The following is a 26,682-nucleotide window of genomic DNA, read 5'->3' as shown; positions in this document are numbered from 1 at the left end:
TTCATATGTTGAAACCCAAACCCCACTGTTATGGTATTTGCAGGTAGAGCCTTTGAAAGGTAATTAGGTTTAAATGAAGTCATGAGGATTGAATCTTCACAATGGGATTAGTGCCCTTATAAGAGGAGACCTGCTCCATAAAAGGATACAGTGAGAAGGTAGCTAATTGTAAATCAGGAAAAGGGGCCTCACCAGTACCCAACAAACTTGAAGTTGTGTTTCCCATCCTTCAGAACAATGAGAAATAATTTTTTGTTGTTTAAGCCATCCAGTCTATTGTATTCCGTTACAGCAGCCCCAAAGGACCAAGACATGACTCATTTCCTTTCCCTTTTCCCTGTACTTCTATTTTGATGGACATGGCTTCTTTGTGTATATGTTTCTTTTTAACAAGTTAATCTCCATCTAATGCCGATTGGCCATCATTCTCCTTTGGTTTAATGAAGGGTCCTGGGAATGCCCCTCTGTGTCTCCTGGAATGGCTTTAATCTTTTCCTCCTAGATCACCCCTTTTCACAAGCCACATTTGCTATAGCCTCTTACTGCTGGGATTCTCTTAGGTAATAGATAGCCTTACTGCGGATGGGTTGATACCAGCAAGTCAGCTCAAGCCAGCCATCCTACTCAGTGTTTCATAGGAAATCATGGATCATAGTCCACATTTAACAGTGGAATGCAAACTGTTTCACTGACCTCCCTTACATGCCATCTTCTTGCCCTTTATCCATATTTAGTATCACACATTCTGCTGGCCTAGTAGCCTGGAAATTTTAAAATAACGTTTAGGTAGGCATTGAGAGTAATTCTCCTGGAACCTTCCCCTCTCTATTTTGGCAACAAGTATGCCATCTTTATTCTTCTGCGGGAAAGCAATAGCCTTGATTTTTCAAATTTATAACCCTTGCCCTCTCCAGAAAAGCCATGCCTCGTTTCCCATAACCAGTCTTTCTCTTACATTGGTGATGACGGTGGTGGAGGTGATCTTTATGGTTATGTTGAAAGAGTGCTTTTCTACAGGCCTTGTGGGGAAGATGATGCTGGCTACAATTACTGGCATTCCTTTGAACTTAGAAGATTATTTAGATTCCAGTTCTGGCACCATTTAAAAACAGGGAACTATCATTAAATGATAGTTTGTAGTTAATTTATAAATTCAGGGGAATAAACAAGATGCTGTATTACTGGTAAATATAGTTAATGACATTGATATTTGACCCTGAATTATTAAATGGTTTTTCAAAAAGATCAGGACAGTAATTCAGAATGTTTCAGAAAGGATTCTTAAAGCATCCAAACACAGTCACATAGATAATTTATTTTTGGAGTTACTGCCATAGAGTTCTATCTGTTGAAAATCCTTTCTCTCTCCAAATACTTGTCTTGTATAAATCTTCTTCTACAAAAGATCAGTTAAACTTGTGACTTCTGAGTTAAAGTTGCCACTATTTTAGATAAAGGAGATTTTGAGTGAAGAGATCTGGAATGATGGAGCCAATGGAAAGATGGGACTTCTAATTACTTGTTTTATGTTTTACCAGGGTTAGCACCAGCAGCCACATGATAATCAGCAGGAATTCTGTGCTTCCTTCTCAAATCTACTTATGAGTACTTATTAACTCACAGGCAATTAAAGGGCCTGAGGGCACAATTCTCTGTCTTGTCAGTAAAATGCAGAGGTATTACCTAACACTAAATAATATGGAAGCTACTATTTTGAATCTATTCTTGAATTAGAAGACAATGGTACAATTTCAGATCAATCAGTTTTTCAGAGCTAAAGATAAAAATACTATTTAGAGTTGACGAAAGGAGAGAGTCTTTTATTGTTCCTGTTTGTGAACTTTTGAAATTTAGAAAAATGTCATGGAAACCTAAGTCTTTGGGATGCTTTTGAATTTAAGTCAAAATATTATTCTAGTGGAGCTATTTATCTATATTCCAACAAAAACTGTCCATTTTTTTCTTATGGATTTTACTTGTGATGTGCATCATAGATATATTTTTAAATTAATCAATTTGACATAGTAGTTTAAAATACAACATGTCCCTTAAGACCCAACATCTTTGAAAGTGGGAAGCTTGAGGTTGAAATAGCTTAAGGCAGAGTTCAAAAAATGGGCTATATTAATATCAGTAAGCTTGTTTTGCTTTTGATCATGCACCAACAGAAAATCATGTCTCAGAGGTGAAACTGTTGAGTATTATCAACATGCCTCTCCATTGTTATTACATTTTGCAGTGAAAGCTGATTCTTTATTTAAAACCAAGTGTTCAGTTTTCTAGACTATCTTTAAAATGACATATAATTGGATATAATAAAATCAGTAAAATGTAAAATATCACACGCTAGATGAATCTATAGTAGCTGCTGTGATAAATTAGACTCTGGAAAGAGAAGAGCTAAAGGGTCTGTTGATTTTAATTCTGATCTATACTTGATGACTGCCTCCCAAGAAACAATAGCCAAATAGCATATTTAAACATAAACTTCAAGTGAACCAAGTGAATGAACATTTGACTTTTAAAAAAAAATATGTAGGCTCAGTCATATATGTTATTACTATCTAGCATTTAACTGCAAACTGTTTTGTTTTCTATTTAATTTTATATGTATAAATGTTATGTATATCCAAAGATTTTATTTTCTATTATATTTCTTGTTTCTAGCCTGCAATCTCTTTATATCTTATCAGAAAGATAAAGAACATGGAATATGTGGGAAACCTGGGCTCAATCCCTGGGTTGGGAAGATCCCCTGGAGAAGGGAAAGTCTACCCATGCAAGTATTCTGGCCTGGAGAATTCCACACAGTCCAAGGGGTCGCAAAGAGTCAGACACGGCTGAGCAACTTTCACTCACTCACTTTTTTTTTGTTGATGTTGTTTTTTCTTTTTTTCCTTCATTTATTTTTATTAGTTGGAGGCTAATTACTTTACAATATTGTAGTGGTTTTTGTCATACATTGACATGAATCAGCCATGGATTTACATGTATTCCCCATCCCTATCCCCCCTCCCACCTCCCTCTCTACCCGATCCTTCTGGGTCTTCCCAGTGTACCAGGCCCGAGCACTTGTCTCATGCATCCAACCTAGGCTGTTTCACCCTAGATAATATACATGTTTCGATGCTGTTCTCTCGAAACATCCCACCCTCGTCTTCTCCCACAGAGTCCAAAAGTCTGTTCTGTACATCTGTATCTCTTTTTCTGTTTTGCATATAGGGTTATCATTACCGTCTTTCTAAATTCCATATATATGTGTTAGTATACTGTAATGTTCTTTATCTTTCTGGCTTACTTCACTCTGTATATGGGCTCCAGTTTCATCCAACTCACTCACTTTTAACTTGGTGCAATATTTGAATGTCTGATTTTTCCTTCCTGCAAACTTGTGGGTGTGATAATACCTGGTTACAACTTTGCTGAACCTCTGGTACTCAGGTCTCTCTCCTAGTTTCAGCCTCACTTGCATTATATTCCTCACCCCCGTACCTTGTAGTAACAAGTAACAATTTAGTGGCTAACTGATTATGGATGAATACTGGTAGTCTCACTCATACTTCTATTACTGAGCCTCAGAAGTGTAGAAGTAGCAGGCAGAAGGCTAAAAGTAGCTCAATTTTGTCAAAATGATTTGAGTTGATTGATGGTAAATGAAATCTGATATTTTCCCACTTCCTACATGGTTAGGAATTTTGGTTCTCAAAAGGTGTTGAATTTAATAGTGAGAACTACTGGGAGCCACATCTATGTCTCTGAGAACAATGATTAATTATATAGGTTCTTGAAAATCTAGTTCCAATCTATGTTACTAAAGAGAGCTGCTAAAATTAGATTTTTTTTCCTATTTCAAGATATCAGTACTGAAATTCCAAGCTTTCATAAGTCATGGTCTTCTTTGAACCACATTTCCCATATGTTTTATATTGTCACTGCATGAATTCTCTATTCCTTTGATGTAGTCAATAATTTATTACTTTTTGCATTTTTTTGTGACACAGATCAAAGAGCCATAAGAAACTGACCATTCGTTTCATATGATTTGGGCTTAAGAGATAATAGAAAACAAGAGTAAAAATAGTCACTATATCAAATTACTTTACATGTAACAAATCTTATTCCATTGAATGAACTTCTCTATAAAAGAATGATCTTGTTATAAACTGACAACTTGTTCTACAATAAAATTCTGCTTATATCTATTATATAATCATAAAACCTGAAGTTTTCATTCCTTTTTTACGAAAGCCAGTTGAGCCAGAGAAAAAGACCCAAATATTTAAAGTTTAATATAAGCCATCATTAAACTCAACCAATTATGGTAACTAAGGCTCAAAATGGTGAATATTGCATGGCATCTACCACTTTTCCTGACCACATAAACATTTTTTTTTTCATTTGCAAGCTAACTCAGACTAGGGAAACCTATCAGATTCTTTTTATCTTTATCACCCCTGGATGGCAAGTTAAATTTCAAGTAAGATTCCACTCTGAAGCAATTGGAGAACCTTATGCAATTTTTTTGAGTCTGTTTTTAAGTTACAGAAATCTAGCAACATAGGTTAAATTCCATTATAAATCTGTGTGTGTGTGCAATCTTGTGGTACATGGAGAGAAGTGGGCAAAGATACTATGTACTTTTCCCCATCAAAAGTCAGAAATATAACACCTCTCTGCAAACTCAAAAATATTCATACTTTCTATCTATAGTTAAAATACAATCACTCATCTTGATTGTTATATAACATTTTAAAAGACTCTAATATTGGAAAACATATGACTCTATTGTCTTTCAACACTTAAATAGGATTGAGGGAATATACCAAGGCACACAAAACATCTTATTTTATCAAGGACAATTATAGCTACCTACTTGGAGATGGGCATGAATATATTAAGTCCTAAATCTTTTTGCACTCCTAGTATTTTCTAACACTGAAATCCTGAGCAACAGAAGGGTCTTAGCATTCTTTAATTACTGTTAGACATTCTCTCCCTTTTGTTATGGTATTTAAAGTGTTTACTTTTACCTTTCAAACATAAATTACTAGTTATTGTTACTTTTCTATGGCCAATAGTTACTTTTCTTTACTGTAATTTTATTGATTTTTGTCCTCACACATTTTGTGGCACATGTATTCCTGTGGGTTCTCTTTCCTTTATGCTGAAATGCAGGCCTTATTGATGTTTATGGTGAGGATCTGTGTGTGACGAACTCTAAGTCTCTGTAGGTCTGATGATGTGTTTACTTTGCCCTCATTCTGAAGTAACAGTTTGAGCAGATATAAAATTCTAAATTGATGTCTTTTTCCTCAACACTTTGAAGGTGTTGTTCCATTGTTTTCTGATTTCTATTGCCTTAGGTAACACATCAATCTATTTTCATTCCTTGGTAGCTTTTCAGATAGCTTTTAAATTTTTTGATATTTTACAGTTCAATATAGCTTTTGGTGTGGGCTTATTATTTTGGGTACATGCCCTATTTCATGTTTTTCTTCAATTATGGAAAATTCCTTTCAAATATTTACTCAAATATTGCTTCTCCTTCATAGTGTCTAGTTTATTTGTCTGAGACTTGTTAGATAAATTTGAGAGTTTTTCAATTTGTCTTACATTCTCAAAATTGCTCTTCCTATTTAAGAAAGCTCATTGTCTCTAACATACTGACTGGGTGGTTTCTTTGCTCCTTTTCCTACTGTCACTAATTCTCTCTTCAATTATATATAATTCAGTTTAATCCAACCATTGCTTTTTTATTTTAATGGCTATATTTCTAATATTTCTAATTGGTCATTTTTGATATAAATAATTTCTTTCTTTTTTGTAATTTCTAAATAGAAGTTATTAACTCATATCTCTATAAGCATTCAATTTATATTTATTCTGAAGTCCATCAACCTTTTCTATGAAGTTGCTTTTCTATGAAACAACTTCATGTTCTGAGTGCTTTATTTTTTTTTCTTATTGGTAAATTTCTTCATAAGTTTGGAAACACTGCTTTGCAAAGTTATTTTAAATAAGCTGTTTGTTCTCTCTCGGCTTACTCCCTTTCTTTTCTAGGAAATTTGAGGTCTCATCCATCTGGATCCATCTTAGCAAATATTCATGTACTCTCCTACATTTTACAGCATTTTTAATATTTACTTTGGGGATGTGTTACTAGTTCTGACAAGTAGGCTGTGAGTGGAAGTAACATGTACCATTCCTAGTCCAAAAATAGTTAAGGGCATATGTGGAATAGCCATATTTTCTATCTTATTGATGGGTATGAAGAACACTGAATTGGCAGATATGCTAGATTCTATCATCCCAGATTTCCATGTCACTGTTGGAGGACAACTCTTGAGGAGAATCACCTGACCTGCTTGGACTGTGATGTGAACATAGGATAAAACTTTTCCCGTGTCATCTAAGTCTGGTAATATTTTGGGTTAATTTGTTACTACAACATAACTTAGCCCTAACTGATATACCACATGCCAACTTACTGTCTTCCCTAGCCTTTATTCCAGAAGTAGGTTGTAAAATGATGGTTCAAAGTTCATACCTTAGTATAATATTTGAGATATTGAAGATTAATGCATTATGCCAGCAGGCAAGTTTCAGTTCTTATTAGAAGGATGGTGTCTATATTCCCTATTCCTTAGACCTGATGCCTTCTTTTGTCCCAGGCAGGAATCACCGTAAGTTCTCTAACCTCTGGCTACAAGCTGTAAAGCTGACTCTTGTTCTTCTAGAGTGCCTTATGCTTCTGAAGCTGAAGTACTTCCTCCCCATCTCTTGTGGACCTTATACTCAGTGAGTCAGGAGCTTCAGCTCTGCTTATCTCTATGAATTTTGGTTCACAGTGATGCTTATTTTTTTTAATGCCTTTCTTCCCTTTTCAAAGTTACTATATGTTTGTAGTAGAAGGATGTATCAACTCATGCATTTACTAGCTTGACTAAGAAAACTTCAAATACATTTCTCTAATCTGGAGTTTAAAGATTTGAATTCATGGGAAAGCAATTCATGTAGGCCTTCTCAGAGCCCTGTGGTGGTAAGAGAATGTGTAGTTGTTCTCAGCTATGGCTTCTGGTGTCATAATGGACTTTATGCAGTTCTTGACTTTCTGTATATATATATTCACTATCTGTATATACCTTTGCCATTTCACATTCTGACAACTTTTATGATGCTTTTTAGAGATGTTTTGAAAGCTGTGGTAGAAGCAATAAGCTAGGCTAGTGAATCTCAAATTTGAATGATATATGGCCTTCTTTTGAGGGAGAAAAACTTCAAGGACCTCCTTAATGTTGATTGACATTGTTATTTATTAATTTACTTAACATACAAACATAAACCTAGGTATATGCTTATTATTAGAGCTTAGACACAACTATAACAAAAGTAAATTTATAAATTAAGTAAAACTATAAAACCAATAAAATTCAGAGTAATATATTTATTTTAATATGACAGATGATGTTGTTTCGATGAATTCAAATTGATGTTTGTAATATGAACAGAGTAATGACCATTGAGATTCATTGTATCAGTTGGATCCTGGTGGAAAATGAAAAGCATTTATTTTAGGTGTAGTTGAAGAGAATTTAATAAAGGAAATATATACAATGGTGTAGACAGGCTCAGAAGAAACTGAAGAGGGTTGAACATTTTAGTAGTGAAGAGCCATTATGCTGTGAGACTATAAAGGCAAATGAAGATGTGGTCATCAGAGCCTGGAGAGAGTGGCTACAGCTACAGAACAATGTAGAGAAGCTGTGCTCTTTGCTAGAGGGATACAGTCCGTTTGTAGGAATCCAGCGGGAAGGAAGCCAGCAATATAAATGCCTTGAAAATTGTGTTATACATATATGATGGAATATTACTCAGTCATAAAAAGGAACAAACGTGAATCAATTGAACTGAGGTAGATGAACCTAGAGCCTGTTACACAGAGTGAAGTCAGATAGAGAAAAACAAACATATATTAACAAAACAAATATATATTAACGCATGTATATGGAAACTAGAAAAATGGTACTGATGAACCTATTTGCAGGGAAGGAATGGAGGCACAGATGTGGAGAATGGACTTGTGTACATAGTGGGAGAAGGAGAGGGTGGGATAAAGTGAGAAAGTAGCATTAAAACATGTACACTACCATGTGTAAAAACAGATAGCTAGTGGGAAGCTGCTATATAATACAGGGAAGCCAGCCTGGTGCTCTGTGACAGCCTAGAGGGATGGGATGGGGGAGTTGGATGGAGACTGAAGAGGGAGGGGGTACATATATATACATATATATATATACACACACATATACATTTATCAGTCATATGACTGATATATATTGGGCATATGACCAATTCGTGTTGCTGTATGGCAGAAACCAAACAACACTGTAAAGCAAATATTCTCTAGTTAAAAAACAAATGAAATGAATACCGTTACCTTACTCTTCTCATTCTTCAGCCTCCTGCTACTAACTCCCATTTACTGAACCCAATCAGAAACCAGAAAGCAAGGGAACCCCTTGATGAAGGTTATGGGCACAGAACAGAAGGGAGAGGGATAGAGAGAGTTGTCTAGAAAGGTGAAGAAAAATGTTTATCCAAATTCTTTGGAGTTCAATATGTACTATTAGATACTCTGTGATAACAGTTCTCTCATAACATTTTTTTAAATTCAAATGCATAAAAAAATTTGCCTTTCCTTTGTCATGAATACAAATTTACATTTGAAGTCCACTTTTTATTTCTTATTAGTCCATAACAATTTAAATTGTAATTAGTGCCAACACGATGATGAACAGAAAGAAGGCATAAGCACTGAAATTTGTGGTATATTTAATTATAATATGGTCCTCTAGCTGAACCTAATTGTCTTTTTAAATTACTGTTAATGGAGAAAAGAAAATCCTGTGACACTGTTGGTATGTCAATTGATACAGCCACTACAAAAAACAGTATGGAGGTTCCTCAGAAAACTAATAGTAAAATGATATGATCCTGCTCATGGGCATGTGCCTGGACAAAACTATAATTCAAAAAGACAGGCACTCCTTTGTTCATAGCAGTCAAATAGTCAAAACATGGAAACAGCCTAAATGTCCATTGACAGATGAATGGATAAAGAAGATGTGGTACATATATACAATGGAATACTATTTAGCCATAAAAAGAACAAATAACGCCATTTGCAGAAACAGGGATACAACTAGAGATTATCATACTAAATGAAGTGAGTCAGAATGAGAAAGACAAATACCATATGATATCACTTATATATGGAATGTAAAATGTGACACAAATGAATCTAGCTACAAAACAGAAACAAGACACATAGAGCAATCAGACTTGTTCCCAAGGGGGAGAAGGGGAGGAAGAGGGATGGACTGGGAATCTGGGGTTGGTACAGTTTAATAATGCAAACTATTAAATTTAGAATGGATAAACAACAATAAGGTCCAACTGTACGGCACAAGGAAACTATATCCAATTTCCTGGAAAAAAACCATAATGGAAAAGAATAGTTTAGAAAAGAATGTATATATGCATCAGACTGAGTCATTTTGCTGGATAGCATAGATTGGCAAAGCACTGTAAATAAACTGTACTTTGATATAAAAAGAAAAGGCTATTTCATGGCATGAATCAAAAAAAAATTCGTGAATATACAATATTTTAAATGATAAAACAAATAAGCAAATAATAACAACAACAAAATCCTCAAAAAGGTCTTCAAATTGTGCCTAAAGATCCACTGAGTTCATGGACCTCATTTGAGAAGTTTTGAACTAAGCCATTTCATGCTTATATCTGGATAATTTCTTCACATTCCAGAGCAACCTGCACTTGTCTGCTGAAAAAATCTACTGAAGCTCTACTGTGATAATATCTATTTTAAAAAAAAAAAACCACCTTTAATGGGTCCTCTTTTCCTACAGAATTCAGTATAAGATCCTCGACCTAGAATTCAAAAACCTCCACTTATTTTTCAAGCTTTATATTCATGATTGTTCCCTTGGATATAGAATATATTCTAGCCAAACTAGGATGTGTATTGTGACCTGAATAGATCCTATGTTATTCTGCTTTATTTTCGCAATACCTGATTTTTTTCCTCTGCTTGGTTTATCAGTTGCTTCATTTCTGCCTTCTAAAATCCTAAATATCTCTCTAAACTCATTTCAGATTCTGCCTCTTCCTTGAAGACTGAGTTAACACCAAGGATCAGAATGTCAGACCAAACTCACACAAATCATAGCCCTTACTCATTATCAAGCTTTTGAGCCATTTTTAAGAATGCAAGCACTCAAAAGTCAAAGGCAGAGCAGAGAGGAGCCTGGGACATCCCACAAGATTTCCCTTGTCTCCTTTTTGGTAGATGTGCTCTCCAGCCCAGAATAATAGGCAAGGTCTCTAATGAGGATGGCAGGTCACCTCACATAGTTCAAAGCATTTAAGTTAGGAAACACCTCCACCTCATGCTCCAGGGTCCAGGGAGCTGTACAGCTTATCATCACATTCTATAGGGAACCATGCATCATAAATTCATAGATTATAGGCTTGTTCATCCTAAACAGTCCTAAACCAGGGACATCCTACATTATCAGTCTTTTTCCCTAGAATTCTAGTAATTATATCTGCAAGAACATTAGATTCAGTCATTGTCTTCTTTCTTTTTCTAGAAACATCCCTAGGGTAATCAAGAAAGAAATGGATCACTGGCCAACTTCTTTAACTCCTTTCTCTATAAGCACCTTCCTGATTGCATCAATCTAATATAATTGTTTCCTCCTATCTCTTTGTGACTCTATCATAGAATTATTTTTCTTCTTTGCATTATACTTATATAAATGATGTCCTCCCTTCTTGTGACTAAGCAGAAGGGACATACTTTATTAATTTTGGGGTCACTAATAGCAGTTTAGGGCTTCCCAGGTGGCACTAGTGGTAAAGAATCTGCCTGCCAATGTAGAAGACTCGAGATGCAAGTTTGATCCTTGTGTCCTGGAGATCCCCTGGAGAAGGAAATGGCAAACCTCTCCAGTATTCTTGCCTAGAAAACCCCATGAATAGAGGAGCCTGGCATGCTACCATCCACGGGGGTGCAAAGAGTCAGACATGACTGAGCAACTGAGCACACACAGTAGCACTTTACAAAGTGTCTTGCATATAACTATTTTACATTTAATAACTGTTGGTAGAGATTAGGAGGAAGATAATTTTCTATTCTCATTATTTCCCACAAATACCACTGTTGAGTCCAGGACAATGGAGAGGAATGGGACCAAGTTTAATTGAATCTAAATATCTGCTTGTGTAGATAACTTAATAACAGCCCCACAAAACTATGCAAAATTACACAGTAGATGAAGTTGTTTTCAAGGTCTTCTTCCTGAGCACTATTTCTCTCTCTACTCAAGTGCCTATATCTGGATCTTGTTTGTGGGGTGGACTTTGCCCAGGTAAGAAGCTGGCTAGAAGAGTGCTTCACTGCTCATAATCTCCTTCACTTCTTAATGTCCTAGGGGATATTTTGTAGAAATTCACCCTTGAAATATCAGGATCAATAGTAGGAAAAATAAGAGCAATAATGGCACCGTGCTTGGTGGTGGGGAAGTTGGAAAATAATTAAAACATCAACAGGAAGGCTAAAACAGAGACATCAACCATTGAGACACAATAAAGACAGAGGACAGGAAAATATACTAGTCGTTGAAGTGAATGGTTCAATATACAGGTCTGAAAACCTGGAGTGTCTTTGGTGGTGTTGCTTTTATGTGGGTCTTAGAAAACTTTGCTGGGTTAGGAGCAGAGACTTAAAAGTATAGAGCTAACCTGACTAACAGGGTTTTTATGCTCCTCAACTCATACACAATTTCTTTTTCAATATGTGAAAATAATTGATAATAGTTTAAAATGTCTTTTTTTCTGAGGAATGTATACATATGCCTAGAATCCAGAGTCTTAGGCTAAAATGATGAAGGAAATATTTGTTATTGAGTTGAGGAAAATTAGTGCCATATGGACTTTCCTTGACTGAGAGACTGGACTGACTGACTGAATGCTACTTAAATTACTTGGTTGGATGTCAGAATGTCTACTCTTTATTTGGCTCCTTAATACTGAGAATTTATGGACATTTCTAAGCCTAACCTCTCTAACTGGTAATATAATAACAAGTTTCATGCTATTTCTTTTTCCCTGTGGAGAGAGTTGAAAAGCCCATAGGTATATTTAATTCATGTTCTTGCTGTTTACGTAATGTGTTTCCCCTTATCCGTTTTGAACAGTGTACTTCTTAGAGGTTTTATTATTTTTCTATGACTGATAAAAATTATCACAAATTGTTTAAAGCAACACAAATTTACTATCTCCCACAGTTTCTGTGGGATGAGAGTCTGAACATGACTCACCAGAGTCCTTGGTTTAGGTTCTCATGAGGCTACAGCCAAGGTGTTGGATTAGGTTGGGTTCTCACCAGAGGCTTGAGTAGGGAAGAATCTATTTCCATGCTCCTGAGGTTGTTGGTAGATTCATTTCCTATCAGTTTCTTTCTAGAAGTCTGTGACAGAGAGACTTGAGTAAGTTGGGTGCTATGCTAATATGCAGTCACACACATGTAATCACATATATTCCGTCACATTTGCTATATTCCACAGGGTAGAAGCAAGTCCCAAGGCCTGTCCATAATCTAGGGGAGGAGATTACACAAAGAGGTGAATACCAGGAGGCAAAAATCTTGGAGGACCATCTTAGGATATTTCTGCCACAGAGGTATAATGCTGTTTATATAAACTGAAAGTGCAAATCAGTCTAGACTCATGTAGATTCTCCTTGGCAATATAGTGATAATGACTCTAATAGTAATGAAGATAACGGATATGCAGGGCCAGATAGCAGACATTTGTACAAGGCCTCTAAGGTAGAGAGAGGGCTTAAGTTCATAGACTTTCTCCAGCAACATTCAACTTGATGTGTGAAATGTATGCTAATAAAATGTCTTATAACCAGAAATTAAATTTCTATCCTATACATCTTATAAACCTTGTAGTTCTTAAATATTATATTCCCTCCAAAATGTTTTAGTGACTTAACAGATCTCTTCCATCTGCAGTGATTTAATATATAAAGTAGGTAGTTAAAATAGCTTCAGTTCAGTTCAGTCACTCAGTCATGTCCAACTCTTTGTGACCCCATGGACTGCAGCACGCCAGGCCTCCCTGTCCATCACCAGCTCCTGGAGCTTGCTCAAACTCATGTCCATAGAGTCGGTGATGCCATCCAACCATCTCATCCTCTGTCGTCCCCTTCTCCCGCCTTCAATCTTTCCCAGTCAGGATCTTTCCCAATGAGTCAGTTCTTCGCATGAGGTGGCCAAAGTATTGGAATTACAGCTTCAGCATCAGTCCTTCCAATGAACACCCAGGATTGATCTCCTTTAGGATGGACTGGTTTGATCTCCTTGCAGTCCAAGGGAATCTCAAGAGTCTTCTCCAACACCACAGTTCAAAAGCATCAATTCTTCAGTGCTCAGCTTTCTTTATAGTCCAACTCTCACATCCAAAATTGATTACTGGAAGAACCATAGCTTTGACTAGATGGACCTTTGTTGGTAAAGTAATGTCTCTGCTTTTTAATAAGCTTTCTAGGTTGGTCATAGCTTTTCTTCCAAGGAGCAAGCATTTTTTAATTTCATGGCTGCAATGACCATCTGCATTGATTTTGGAGCCCAAGAAAAGAAAGTCTCTATTTTCATTGTTTCCCCATCTCTTTGACATGATATGATGGGACCAGATGGCATGATCTTAGTTTTCTGAGTGTTGAGTTTCAGCCAACTTTTTCATTCTCCTCTTTCACTTTCATCAAGAGGCTCTTTAGTTCTTTGCTTTCTGGCATGAGGGTAATGTCATCTGCATATCCGAGGTTATTGATATTTCTCTCAGCAATCTTGATTCCAGTTAGTGCTTCATTCAGCCTGGCATTTCACATGATGTACACTGCATATATGTTAAATAAGTAGGGTGACAACATACAGCCTTGACGTACTCCTTTCCTGATTTGAAACCAGTCTGTTATTCCTTGTTCAGTTCTAACTGTTGCTTCTTGACCCGCACACAGATTTCTCAAGAGGCAGGTCAGGTGGCCTGGTATTCCCATCTCTTTAAGAATATTCCAGAGTGTGTTGTGATCCACACAGTCAAAGGCTTTGGCATAGTCAATAAAGCAGAAATAGATGTTTTTCTGGAACTCTGTTGCTTTTTCAATGATCCAGCGGATATTGGCAATTTGATCTCTGGTTCCTCTGCCTTTTCTAAATCCAGTCTGAACATCTGAAAATTCACGGTTCATGTACTGTTGAAGCCTGGCTTGGAGAATTTTGAGCATTACTTTGCTAGTGTGTGAGATGAGTGCAATTATACGGTTGTTTGAACAGTCTTTGGCATTGCCTTTCTTTGGGATAGAATGAAAACTGACCTTTTCCAGTCCTGTGGCTGCTGCTGAGTTTTCCAAATTTGCTGGCATATTGAGTACAGCACTTTCACAGCGTCATCTTTTAGGATTTGAAATAGCTCAACTGGAATTCCATCACCTCCACTAGCTTTGTTTGTACTGATGTTTCTTAAGGCCCACCTGACTTCTCATACCAAGATGTCTGGCTCTAAGTGACTGATCACACCATCGTGGTTATCTCGGTCATGAAGATCATTTTTGTATAGTTCTTCTGTGTATTCTTGCCACCTCTTCTGAATATCTTCTGCTTCTGTTAGGTCCATACCATTTCTGTCCTTTATTGTGCCCATCTTTGCATGCAATGTTCCCTCGATAACTCTAATTTTCTTGACGAGATCTCTAGTCTTTCCCATTCTATTGTTTTTCTCCATTTCTTTGCATTGATTGCTGAGGAAAGCTTTCTTATCTCTCCTTGCTATTCTTTGGAACTCTGCATTCAAATGGGAATATCTTTCCTTTTCTCCTTTGCCTTTCACTTATCTTCTTTCACAGCTATTTGTAAGGCCTCCTCAGACAACCATTTTGCCTTTTTGCATTTCTTTTTCTTGGGAATGTCTTGATCCCTGTCTCCTGTACAATGTCCATAGTTCATCAGGCACTCTATCAGATCTAATCCTTTGAATCTATTTGTCACTTCCACTGTATAATCATAAGGGATTTGATTTTGGTCATACCCAAATGGTCTAGTGGTTTTCCCTACTTTCTTCAGTTTAAATCTGAATTTGGCAATAAGGAGTTCATGATCTGAGCCACAGTCAGGTCCTGGTCTTGTTTTGCTGACTGTATAGAGCTTCTCCTTCTTTGGCTGCAAATAATGTAATCAATATGATTTTGGTATTGACCATCTGGTGATGTCCATGTGTAGAGTATTCTCTTGTGTTGTTGGAAGAGGGTATTTTTATGACCAGTGCATTCTCTTGGCGAAACTGTGTTAGCCTTTGACCTGGTTCGTTTTGTATTCCATGGCCTAATTTGCCTGTTATTCCAGGTGTTTCTTGACTTCCTGCTTTTTCATTCCAGTCCCCTATAATGAGAAGGATATCTTTTTTGGATGTTAGTTCTAGAAGGTCTTGTAGGTCTTCATAGAACCATTCAACTTCAGCTTCTTCAGTGTTACTAGTTTGGGCATAGCCTTGGATTACTGTGATATTGAATGGTTTGCCTTGGAAATGGACAGAGATCATTCTGTCATTTTTGAGATTTCTTCCAAGTACTGCATTTCAGACTCTTTTGTTTGCTCTGATGGCTATTCCAATTCTTCTAAGGAATTCTTGTCCACGATAGTAGATATAACGGTCATCTGAGTTAAAGTCACCCATTCCAGGCCATTTTAGTTCACTGGTTCCTAAAATGTCAATGTTCACTCTTTCCCTCTCCTGTTGGACCACTTTTAATTTGCCTTGACTCATGGACCTAACATTCCAGGTTCCTATGCAATGTTGTTCTTTACAGCATCGGACTTTACTTCCATCACCAATCACATCCACAACTGGGCATTGCTTTTGATTTGACTCTGTCTCTTCATTCTTTCTAGAGTTATTTGTCCTCTGATCTCCCGTAGCATATTGGGCACCTACTGACCTGGGCAGTTCATCTTTCAGTGTCCTATCTTTTTGCCTTTTCATGCTGTTCATGTGGTTCTCAAGGTAAGAATATTGAAGTGGGTTGCCATTCCCTTCTCCAGTGACAATGTTTTGTCTGAACTCTCCACCATGACCCATCCATCTTGGTTGGCCTACAGGGCATGGCTTATAGTTTCATTGAGTTAGACAAGTGATCAGTTTGGTTAGTTTTCTGTGATAGTGATTTTCATTCTGTCTGCCCTCTGCTGGATAAGGATAAGAGGCTTATGGAAGCTTCCTGACAGGAGAGACTGACTGAGGGGGGAACTGGGTCTTGTTCTGATGGGCAGAGTCATGCTCAGTAAATCTTTAATCCAATTTTCTGTTGTGGTCCGGCTATGTTACCTCCCTGTTGTTTGACCTGAGGTCAAACTATGGTAGATGTGATGAAGATAATAGCTATCTCCTTCCAAAGTCCCATGCAAGCATTGCCACACTCAGTGCCCCCAACCCTGCAGCAGGCCATCATTGACCCACACCTCTGCCAGAGACTCCTAGACACTCATGGACAAATCTGGGTCAGTCTCTTGTGGGGTCACTGCTCCTTTCTCCTAGGTCCTGGTGCACACAAGGTTCTGTTTGTGCTCTCCAAGAGTCTCTTTCCCCTGTCCTATGTAAGTCCTGGTGGCTCTGTGGTGCGGTTAATGGCGACCTCCTCCAAGAGGGCTCATGCCATACCCAGGTCTGCTGCACCCAGAGCCCCTGCCCCTTTGGCAGGCCACTGCTGACCTGTACCTTCTCAGGAGACACTCAAACACAGTTCTGGTTCAGTCTCTGTGAGGTCTGGGTCCTGGTGTGCACAAGGTTTGTTTGAGCCCTCTGAGCATCTCTGGTGGGTAAGGAGTTTGATTCTAAACATAATTTCGCCCCTCCTACCATCTTGCTGGGGCTTCTCCTTTGCCCTTGGACGTGGGGTATCTTTTTTTGATGGGATCCAACATTCTTCAGTCGACAGTTTTTCAGCAGCAAGTTGTAGTTTTGTAGTTCTCACAGGAGAAGCTGAGAGCATGTCCTTTTACTCCACCATCTTATGCCACACACTTCTGTGGGTAATGCTATCAAATTGCATGCTGATCAAATCTGCGGACAGGATTCCATTAGGAATAGTAGATTTAACTGAGGGGAAAGGAGGCAGCCCTCAGGATCATCCTTGTATCATATGGGATCTGTCCATGAGGTAGGAAGACTGCAGATGGCTCCCAATTAAAATTAGCTTGGTCTTTCTATATTCTGACATCACGAAAAGAAAAATAATCACTCTGGTAACTTGTGACTGTTTGGAGTTTTTAACTAACAAAGGTACAACAGGAAGGCTGTCACTGCTTGTCAATGTATACCTAGTGAAGGACCACGTGGGAAGACAGACTGTTGTTTCTTCACTGCATCAAGAACTTTTCATGATTTGTCTATCCTAAGTCTATACAAGATAAAAGAGAAACATGGGGAAGAAGAGCATAGAAAGAAGTTCCAGTTTAGACATTTACTATGAAAATTGTTTCAAAGATCTTTGTTTAAGACCTTCTTCAGAGAATGTCCTGTCACATAGCTCCTTGCCAAGAGGAAATGTGCCTGGTAGGAGGAAAGAGCAGCACCTGATTTTCCAAGCTACATTGGCCCCAATATTTTCTTTTACTACTCTCTTTTACTTATCCTATAACTGCTAAACAGGGCTGTCAGCTGCTTTCTGCACATGACCTACATTTTCCTGATCTTTCTTGCCCCATTGAAAGTGTTCTTTCTGCTTCTACTGCTATTCTTCCTCTAGTCTGTCCTTAACTCCTGGATCAAACACCATTACCTTCTTTAGTTTTCTGATTTGTATTTCCCAAGTGACTAATGATATTGAGCATCTTTTCATGTTTTTTGGTGTCCATTTGTGTATTTTTGAAGTTATCCCATAGACTTTTATGTTCATTTCTTACCTTTTCTTTGAGACTACAAGTTTCCTCAGGATAGAAGTGTACTATTAATCTTAATCTCTCAGGGGACTTATTAAACTGATTTGGGCACACTTAATGCTCAACAGATGCTTATTGACCTGAATTTAGGAGTCATAGGGCTTCCCTGGTGGCTCAGATGGTAAAGCGTCTGCCTGCAATGCTGGAGACCTGGGTTCATTCCCTGGGTCAGGAAGATCCCCTGGAGAAGGGAATGGCAACCCACTCCAGTACTCTTGCCTGGAAAATTCCATGGACTGAGGAGCCTGGTGGGCAACAGTCCATGGGGTCATAAAGAGTCGGACATGACTGAGCGACTTCACTTCGCTAGGAGTCATAACAAAATATTGTATTGCCTGAGTCAACCCTGAGATGAGGTCCTTATATTATTAATAATAATTTCATTATTAAACCATTCTTACTTAGAACATCAGTAAACTCTTTGTTAATAAATCTATTGGATTTTTCAGTGGCATCTGAACTGTTGACCATGTACTCCTTCAAATATTTTCTTTCCCTAGGCATGAGAGTAAGAATTGGTTAAAGGGATTTGGCTCAGGTGGCATATTAAGCTCATTAGAAACTGGGACCAGAATCTCTTTCTTCTTTTCTGTGGTGCAAAGCATGGGCTCTTGGAAGATGCTACTTACCCTAAGTAGGGCTTATGAAAAGGAGGTTCCAGACCCTAAGGGGAATGGTCAATGTCCTGAAGGAAAAGAGAAAGCATTGGGCTCGGTTTCAAGGAGGCAATCAGAAAGTAAAACAGAACTGACTATCTGAAATGTATGATGACACCATCTGCCTTCATAGTCTCACCTTGGGCAATGTCCAGTACTTTATGTTTCAAGAGGAAAAAAAATCCCATTATCTTATATATTTTTCACTCAGTAAATTATTAAAATCTGGAAATTATCCTTCATACAACTTTTATTTTGGCATTTTCCCCTTTGATAGTTGATTTTTTCAGATTTCTAAACTAGACTAGAACCTGAAAAATATTAATGATGATTGTTCCTCCTGCTGAAAGGCTGGGATGTATATTGCAAGCTTGCAGGTATGATAGCTGCCTTGCCAGATTCAGTGTTGTGGAGAGTCCTTAGTGGGTCTAGAAAGGTTTGCAGAAAGAGCAAGCACATCACATGTTCTAAATATCCTGAGATGTACCACTAGGACTTACATTTTCAGTCATTTCTTGATTTTTGTTTGTTACTTCAGCTATATTCTAGGTAAAGAAGTGGGTGGAAGAAATAAAAAAGAGGAATAAAAGAAGTACATAGAACAGCTTTGCTTGTAATCCTTAGCTCCTAGAGTTAGCACGAAGATTACCATTCAGTTCAGTTCAGTTCAGTCGCTCAGTTGTGTCCAACTCTTTGCGACCCCATGAAGATTACCATTATGATAACTAAATTGTTAGCTTCAGAAAGTTACCCTTAGCTTTTGTTTAGGATCCCCAAGCTAATGTTTGACTTCTGAATTGACAATCTAGATCAGCATGCTTTTGAACAACGTACTTCAACCAGGATCAAAAGAGAAGGATTCATTGTCAGTAACTGTTAGAACATTTTCAGGTACTCTTCCCCATGACTTTTTGTACTGAAAGATATTAGAGATAATAAAATCAAGCCTCTTCAATTTTGAGCCCAAACTTTGGCCTCCAAAGTTTCAATTTCATAATTTGTTCTTCGTTACTTGGTTGTTAACGGTACAATTGTGACTAGAAGCAAGTCCCCCCTCCTTGTCTAGTGTTCTTTCCTTTTATACTTGATGCCCAGTGTTTTCCTTTCTTTTTTGATAATTTTGTCTAAAACCTCCTCTGGAGTAGCTGAGTAAGGCTGCTTGCCAAGTTTTTTTTTTCATGTGAGCTCCATTTTTGTTCTTTCTCAATAGTAAGCTCCTCTGAGGGAAAAAATCATAGAATATTAGAATTGGAAGGGGTATTTGTGAATTCTAGTCTCCTTATTTTACAAATGTAAAAACCAAGGCCTAGGGAGTCAAAAGTATGCAGTTGTATGTATGTAAGGAGAAATCTGTATGCAAGTCAAGAAGCAACAGTTAGAACTGGACATGGAACAACAGACTAGTTCCAGTTCGGGAAAGAAGCACGTCAAGGCTGTATATTTTCACCCTGCTTATTTAACTTATATGCAGATTGCTGCTGCTGCTGCTGCTAAGTCACTTCAGTCGTGTCCGACTCTGTGTGACCCCATAGACAGCAGCCCACCAGGCTCCCCTGTCCCTGGGATTCTCCAGGCAAGAACACTGGAGTGGGTTGCCATTTCCCTCTCCAATGCATGAAAGTGAAAAGAAAGTGAAGTTGCTCAGTCATGTCCGACTCTGAGCGACCCCATGGACTGCAGCCCACCAGGCTCCTCCATCCATGGGATTTGCCAGGCAAGAGTACTGGAGTGGGTTGCCATTGCCTTCTCCGATATGCAGATTACGTCATGCAAAATGCTGGGCTGGAAGAAGCACAGGCTGGAATCAAGATTGCTGGGAGAAATGTCAATAACCTCAGATGTGCAGATGACACCACCCTTATGGCAGAATGCAAAGAAGAACTAAAGAGCCTCTTGATGAAAGTGAAAGAGGAGAGTGAAAAAGCTGACTTAAAACTCAACATTCAGAAAACCAAGATCATGGCATCTGGTCCCATCACTTCATGGCATATAGATGGGGAAACAATGGAAACAGTGAGAGACTTTATTTTTTGGGGCTCCAAAATCAGTGCAGATGGTGACTGCAGCCATGAAATTAAAAGATGCTTACTCCTTGGAAGAAAAGCTATGACAAAAGAAAAGCTAGTCAACATATTAAAAAGCAGAGACATTACTTTGCCAACAAAGAGCCATCTAGTTAAAGCTATGATTTTTCCAGTAGTTGTGTAGAGATGTGAGAGTTGGACTATAAAGAAAGCTGAGCACTGAAAGATTGCTGATGCTTTTGAACTGTGGTGTTGGAGAAGACTCTTGAGATTCCCATGGACAGCAAGGAGATCCAACCAGTCAACTCTAAAGGAAATCAGTCCTGAATATTCATTGGAAGGACTGATGCTGACGCTGAAACTCCAATATTTTGGCCACCTGATGCGAAGAACTGACTCATTGGAAAAGATCCTGATGCTGGGAAAGATTGAAGGCAGGAGGAGAAGGGGACAACAGAGGATGAGACGGTTGGATGGCATCACCAACTCAATGGGCATGAGTTTGAGTAAGGTCCAGGAGTTGGTGATAGACAGGGAAGCCTGGGTGCTATAGTCCATGGAGTCGCAAAGAGTCAGACAGACTGAGTGACTGAACTGAACTGAGGGAGTCAACTTGCCCAAGGCCACAGAGTCATTGGTAATCCTGGAGTGTGAACTCAGCATTCCTGTGAAGTTAGTGGCTTGCAGAGAGCTTCAGTACCTTAGAAGAGCCATCTCTTTTTCTGAGCCACGTACACAATGATTGAATACATTCTGCTATTAATTACGTTAAAGACAAGGAAGATTTAGGACTCCAGATTCCATGAGACACAGATGTTCTAGTATACCATGTGTCTTAGAGAATTAGTGAGGAAAGAAAATAGCAAAATTTAAAGAAACAAAATTGTAAATAAAAGTCAGTATTTAAAATGGAACTTAAAATGAAACTCCATAGATAACAGTGATTTGTGCTTTTTACCATTACTGGTTCATTAATTAACAGCATTCCTGATGTTATAGACTAGGGTCCAGTATTTTTCCTCTGGAAAATACAAAGTTACCAGCTTGTTTTAAGGCTCCATGCCATTCCCTGTGGATTGTTCATGGCCTCTGCTGTCACAGACAATAACCAGAAAAAGGAAATTGACAGACAGAAAGAAAAAAAAAAATCCTTAACAGCTTGAGCTTCAATTTACCTACATGGGAAAAAAATATTTCGGTTTTGAGATTTCTCCTGAGTTGCCTGATTTGGAGGTAGAAAGAGAAGCCAGAGGAAAAATCACCAAGAAAGCTTTTAAAAGAAACACTATGAAAAGAGCAAATCCTGAGAATTGTGTTTAATAACAGTAATGATGAATTTCCTGGCAGTCTGTACTGAGCAGTTAAAGACCAACCAGCATGTGAAAGAGGCTGAATTAGGATGGTCTAGAGCAGCTTAATAAAGAGTGCCAGAAGATTTATCCTCTCATATGTATAATTTTGAGATATGAATGATTTTACATTTAAGAAATGTGTTACAACCATCACATTAATTTTTACTAAGAACTTCTAGTTTGACTCAAATCAGGGTCTGAAAAATGGAAGAACCATGCTTTGAGCCACCAAGTTAGTGCCCCGCAGAATATTTTAAAATTATTTAACACGCATCATCTCAGTGTCAACAACTCATCACAGATACACTATCTAATTAACAGAACCCTTCATACTATTTGATAACTGAGTCTTGGCTCAGTTTTTATACCAGAAGGGCAATCCTTGATAAGCAGAAATTATAAAAGCAGATTTTAAAAGCATTAATTCAGAAATAAAATCAAATTGGGCTCAAATTAACCCCCTATTGGTATTTAAACTTTCTTAAAACCACTTGGCTTAAAGATAACACTTGGAGAGGCTGCCTTTGACCAGAGTCAGGCTTTGTCTGGACTGTCAGCCTCTGTATTTTGATTCCTTTTGTTGTGTACCAGCCTCCCCATGCCCAGGATAATTGATATGGGTCCTGCACTAGGGACAGATGAGTTTATCCTGTCATTGAAGCCCTCCACAAGATGCCTTAATTATTAGAGCTAATTCAAGGATTTGGAAGCTCAATTGTTTTCTCATTCTAATTCCATGTTGGCAACATTTCCAACGACAAATCCAATAAAGAATTAGTAATTTGGCTTCCCGTGGTTGTGGAAAAAGGACAGCAAGAATGAGCAACGATAATAATTTCTGTTTGTATAGTATTTTTTTTTTTAATATGAGAAAGTTATTGCTACAGTTTAGGGACAAAGACTCATGAAAAAGTAGAAATGGATTTGAGTTTCTGTAAGGATGGTAACTTTTGATCCTTTGATCTCTGCTGATAATGTGCCTTTTGCAACTAAGTGGGAAATTGTAATTTCGAAAGGAGAGAATTGGGGATAAATAAAAAGTAAGACACTGCCATTAAAAATGGTATCCCTATGTTTAGAATACAAGGTGACAAAGAGGAAAAGGACACCGTTAAATTGTGCTTGTTGTAATCAGATAAATCAGGTTACCAAACTCTGAACATACATATTTGGTGTAAGTGAACTCTTTGGGGCTAGGAATCTACTCATATTTCTATATTTCTCTTATATTCTATAATTAAACCATGCGTTTAATTAAGGCTTACTGAATCTCATCCTGCATAAGAGCTGGAACAGCAAAGGCATTCATATATTACCAAAAGAATGTACTTCTCATGATTGCAAGCAATGTTTACTGCCTGCTTCCATTTTGGTGTTACGGATGGGTCAGCACAGAGATGGTTGATACCCAGGTATTAATTGTAATGATTGCTGAGTGGTAAAACTATGACAATTTTTATTTTCTTTGTGCATGTGTGTTTGTTTAACTATATTTTCTAAAATGAGCATGCATTACTTCTGTAATAACAAAAGAGTTATTTTCAAAGTGCCTGCTTTGTGACAGTCCTTCAGATGCATACATACTGATTTTCAACATTCAGCTGGGGGAAATCAGGATATATAATAAACACAAACACTCAGCTATTTCATTCATGCTATCTCACTGGTTTCTAGGGTTGGTTGTTAACTAGATTTTACCCTCCCTCTGAAAATTATTATTTAGATAGAGCAGGTAAACATGAAATATACTCTTATTGCCCGGAGGAATCTTGTTTCTAATACACACAAATTCAACCAGTTTAACAACTTTTCCTCATCTCCCTTCTTACTCACTACTCTTTGCTTATAAGTAGACCAACAAGGAGGAAACTATAGCATTGTAGTTTTTCAGTATCACACTAGCATTGTATAACTTAGCATAAGGATGGAAAGATATAGATTGTTTGCATAGAAATTTTCTGGGTACCCAATTTAAGAATGGGCACTTCATGGCAAAAGGACTTTGATGTCACTATTTGAGCTTCACACAGTGGCCCCCTTGAGTCTAGTCCCCTTGAAGAAAAGTTTAAATTCTCCAGATTATCTTCTTATGGTTATGCTTATTTTACCTACTGAATGATAATTTATACAATGAGCATTTCAGATTTCACAACCTCATTTGGAAGCTGGCTATTAAAAATTAGGTTTCCGGTTTCCTTTTCTTAGCCTAAAATTTTCATACTTATTTTCCCATTCTTTTAATTTACTGCATCTGTGTCCAGATCACTGCATAGAGATCATTCATGTACTTGCAGGCCAATATTAATTGATCCCTTAATCTTTCCTTCTCTAGGTTTAATGTCCTTATTTCCTTTAGAAAATATGTCTTTTAAAAATTAAAAAGTTTATTTGATGTACAATGTATATAAGGTTCAGATGTACAACATAGTGATTCACAGTTCTTTAAAGGTTATACTCCTTATAGTTATAAAATATTGGCTGTATTCCTTGTGCTGTATAGTATGTCCTTATAGTTTATTTTATACAAAATGGTTTTACTTCTTATTTCCCTACCCCTATGTTGCTTCTCCTCCTTCCCTCTTCACACTGGTAATGACTAGTTTGTTCTTGTGAGTCTATTTCTTTTCTGTTAAATTTACTAGTTTGTTATATTTTTTAGATTTTGCATAAAAGTGTTATCATACAATATGTCTTTCTCTGACTGACTTATTTCACTTAGCCTAATGCCTGCCAAGTCCATCTATGTTGCTGAAAATGTTTGTTCTTTTTAATGGCTGAGTGGTGTTCCATAGTGTGTGTGTGTGTGTGAGTGTGTGTGTGTATTGGGCTTTCCTGGTGGCGCCAGTGGTAAGGAACCTGCTTGCCAATGCAGAAGGTATAAGAGAGGCAGGTTTTATCCCTGGGTTGGGAAGATCTCTTGAAGGAGGGCATGGCAACCCACTCAAATATTCTTGCCTGAAGAATCCCCATGGACAGAGGAGCCTGGCAGAATACAGTCAATAGGGTTGCCAAGAGTCGGATGTGACTAAAGCTACTTAGCATACATGCATATATATATATATACATATATATATATATATATATATGTATGTATGTGTATACATACACATATATAGTACATCTTTATCCATTCATTTGCTGATGAACACTTAGGTTGTGTCTATATTTTGGAAATTGTAAATAATGCTTCTTTGAACATTATGTTACATGTATCTTTTCAAATTAGTATTTTTGCTTTTTTTTGGATATATATGCAGGAGTGGAATTACTGGGTCATATTAGGCTTCCCAGGTGGTTCAGTAATAAAGAATCCACCTGCAATGCAGGAGATGCAGATTCAATCCCTGGGTCAGGAAGATCTCCCAGAGAAGGAAATGGCAACCCACTCCAGTATTCTTGCTTGGGAAATCCCTTGGACAAAGGAGCTTGGTAGGGTGTAGTCCATGGGGTTGCAAAAGAGTCAGACATAACATAGTGACTAAATAACATGGTAGCTCTATTTTCAGTTTATTGAGAAATCTCCAAACTGTTTTTCTATCAGATTGGTAGCTGCTGCAATTTATATTCCTACCAACAGTGTATGAGGGTCTAAGGTGGTGAAAGACCTGTATTTGGAAAAGTGTAAGACATTGATGACGGAGAAGGCAATGGCACCCCACTCCAGTACTCTTGCCTGGAAAATCCCATGGATGGAGGAGTCTGGTAGGCTGCAATCCATGGGGTCGCGAAGAGTCGGACATGACTGAGTGACTTCACTTTCACTTTTCAATTTTATGCATTGGAGAAGGAAATGGCAACCCACTCCAGTGTTCTTGCCTGGAGAATCCCAGGGATGGGGTTGCACAGAGTCAGACATGACTGAAGTGACTTAGCCATAGCGGTAGCAAGACATTGATGAAAGCAATTGAAAACAACACAAATGGGTGAAAATAAATATGGTGTTCTTGGATTCGAAGAATTAATGTCGTTATTGATACGTTCACTTTTCGGACTTCCCCAGTGGCTCAGACAGTAAAGAAACTGCCTGCAATGCAGGAGATCCAGGTTTGATCAGCCCTGGGTTGGAAAGAACCCCTGGAGAAAGGAATGGCTACCCACTCCAGTATTCTTGCCTGGAGAATTCCATGGACAGAAGAGCCTGGCAGGCTACAGTCCCTGGTTGCAAAGAGTTGGGCGCTGCTGAGTGACTAATACTTTCATTTTCTTTCACCCAAGGCAATCTACAGATTTAGTGCAATTCCTATCGAAATACCAATGGTATTTTTCATAGAACTAGAACAGGTAATCCTAACATTTTTATGGAAATACAAAAGATACTGATGAACAAAACAATCTTAGAAAGAACAAAGCTGGAGGAATCATTCTCTCTGACTTCAAACTATATTTCAAAGCTTCAGTAATCACAACTAATTTCAGTTCAGTTCAGTTCAGTCGCTCAATCGTGTCCGACTCTTTGTGACCCAATGAATCGCAGCATGCCAGGTCTCCCTGTCCATTACCAACTCCCGGGATTTACCCAAACTCATGTCCATCAGGTAGGTGATGCCATCCAGCCATCTCATCCT

Source organism: Dama dama, chromosome 12 (assembly GCF_033118175.1).
Source record: "Dama dama isolate Ldn47 chromosome 12, ASM3311817v1, whole genome shotgun sequence".
Lineage (NCBI taxonomy): Eukaryota > Metazoa > Chordata > Mammalia > Artiodactyla > Cervidae > Dama > Dama dama.
The sequence above is the reverse complement of the archived record's forward strand: the minus strand, read 5'-3'. Positions refer to the sequence as shown.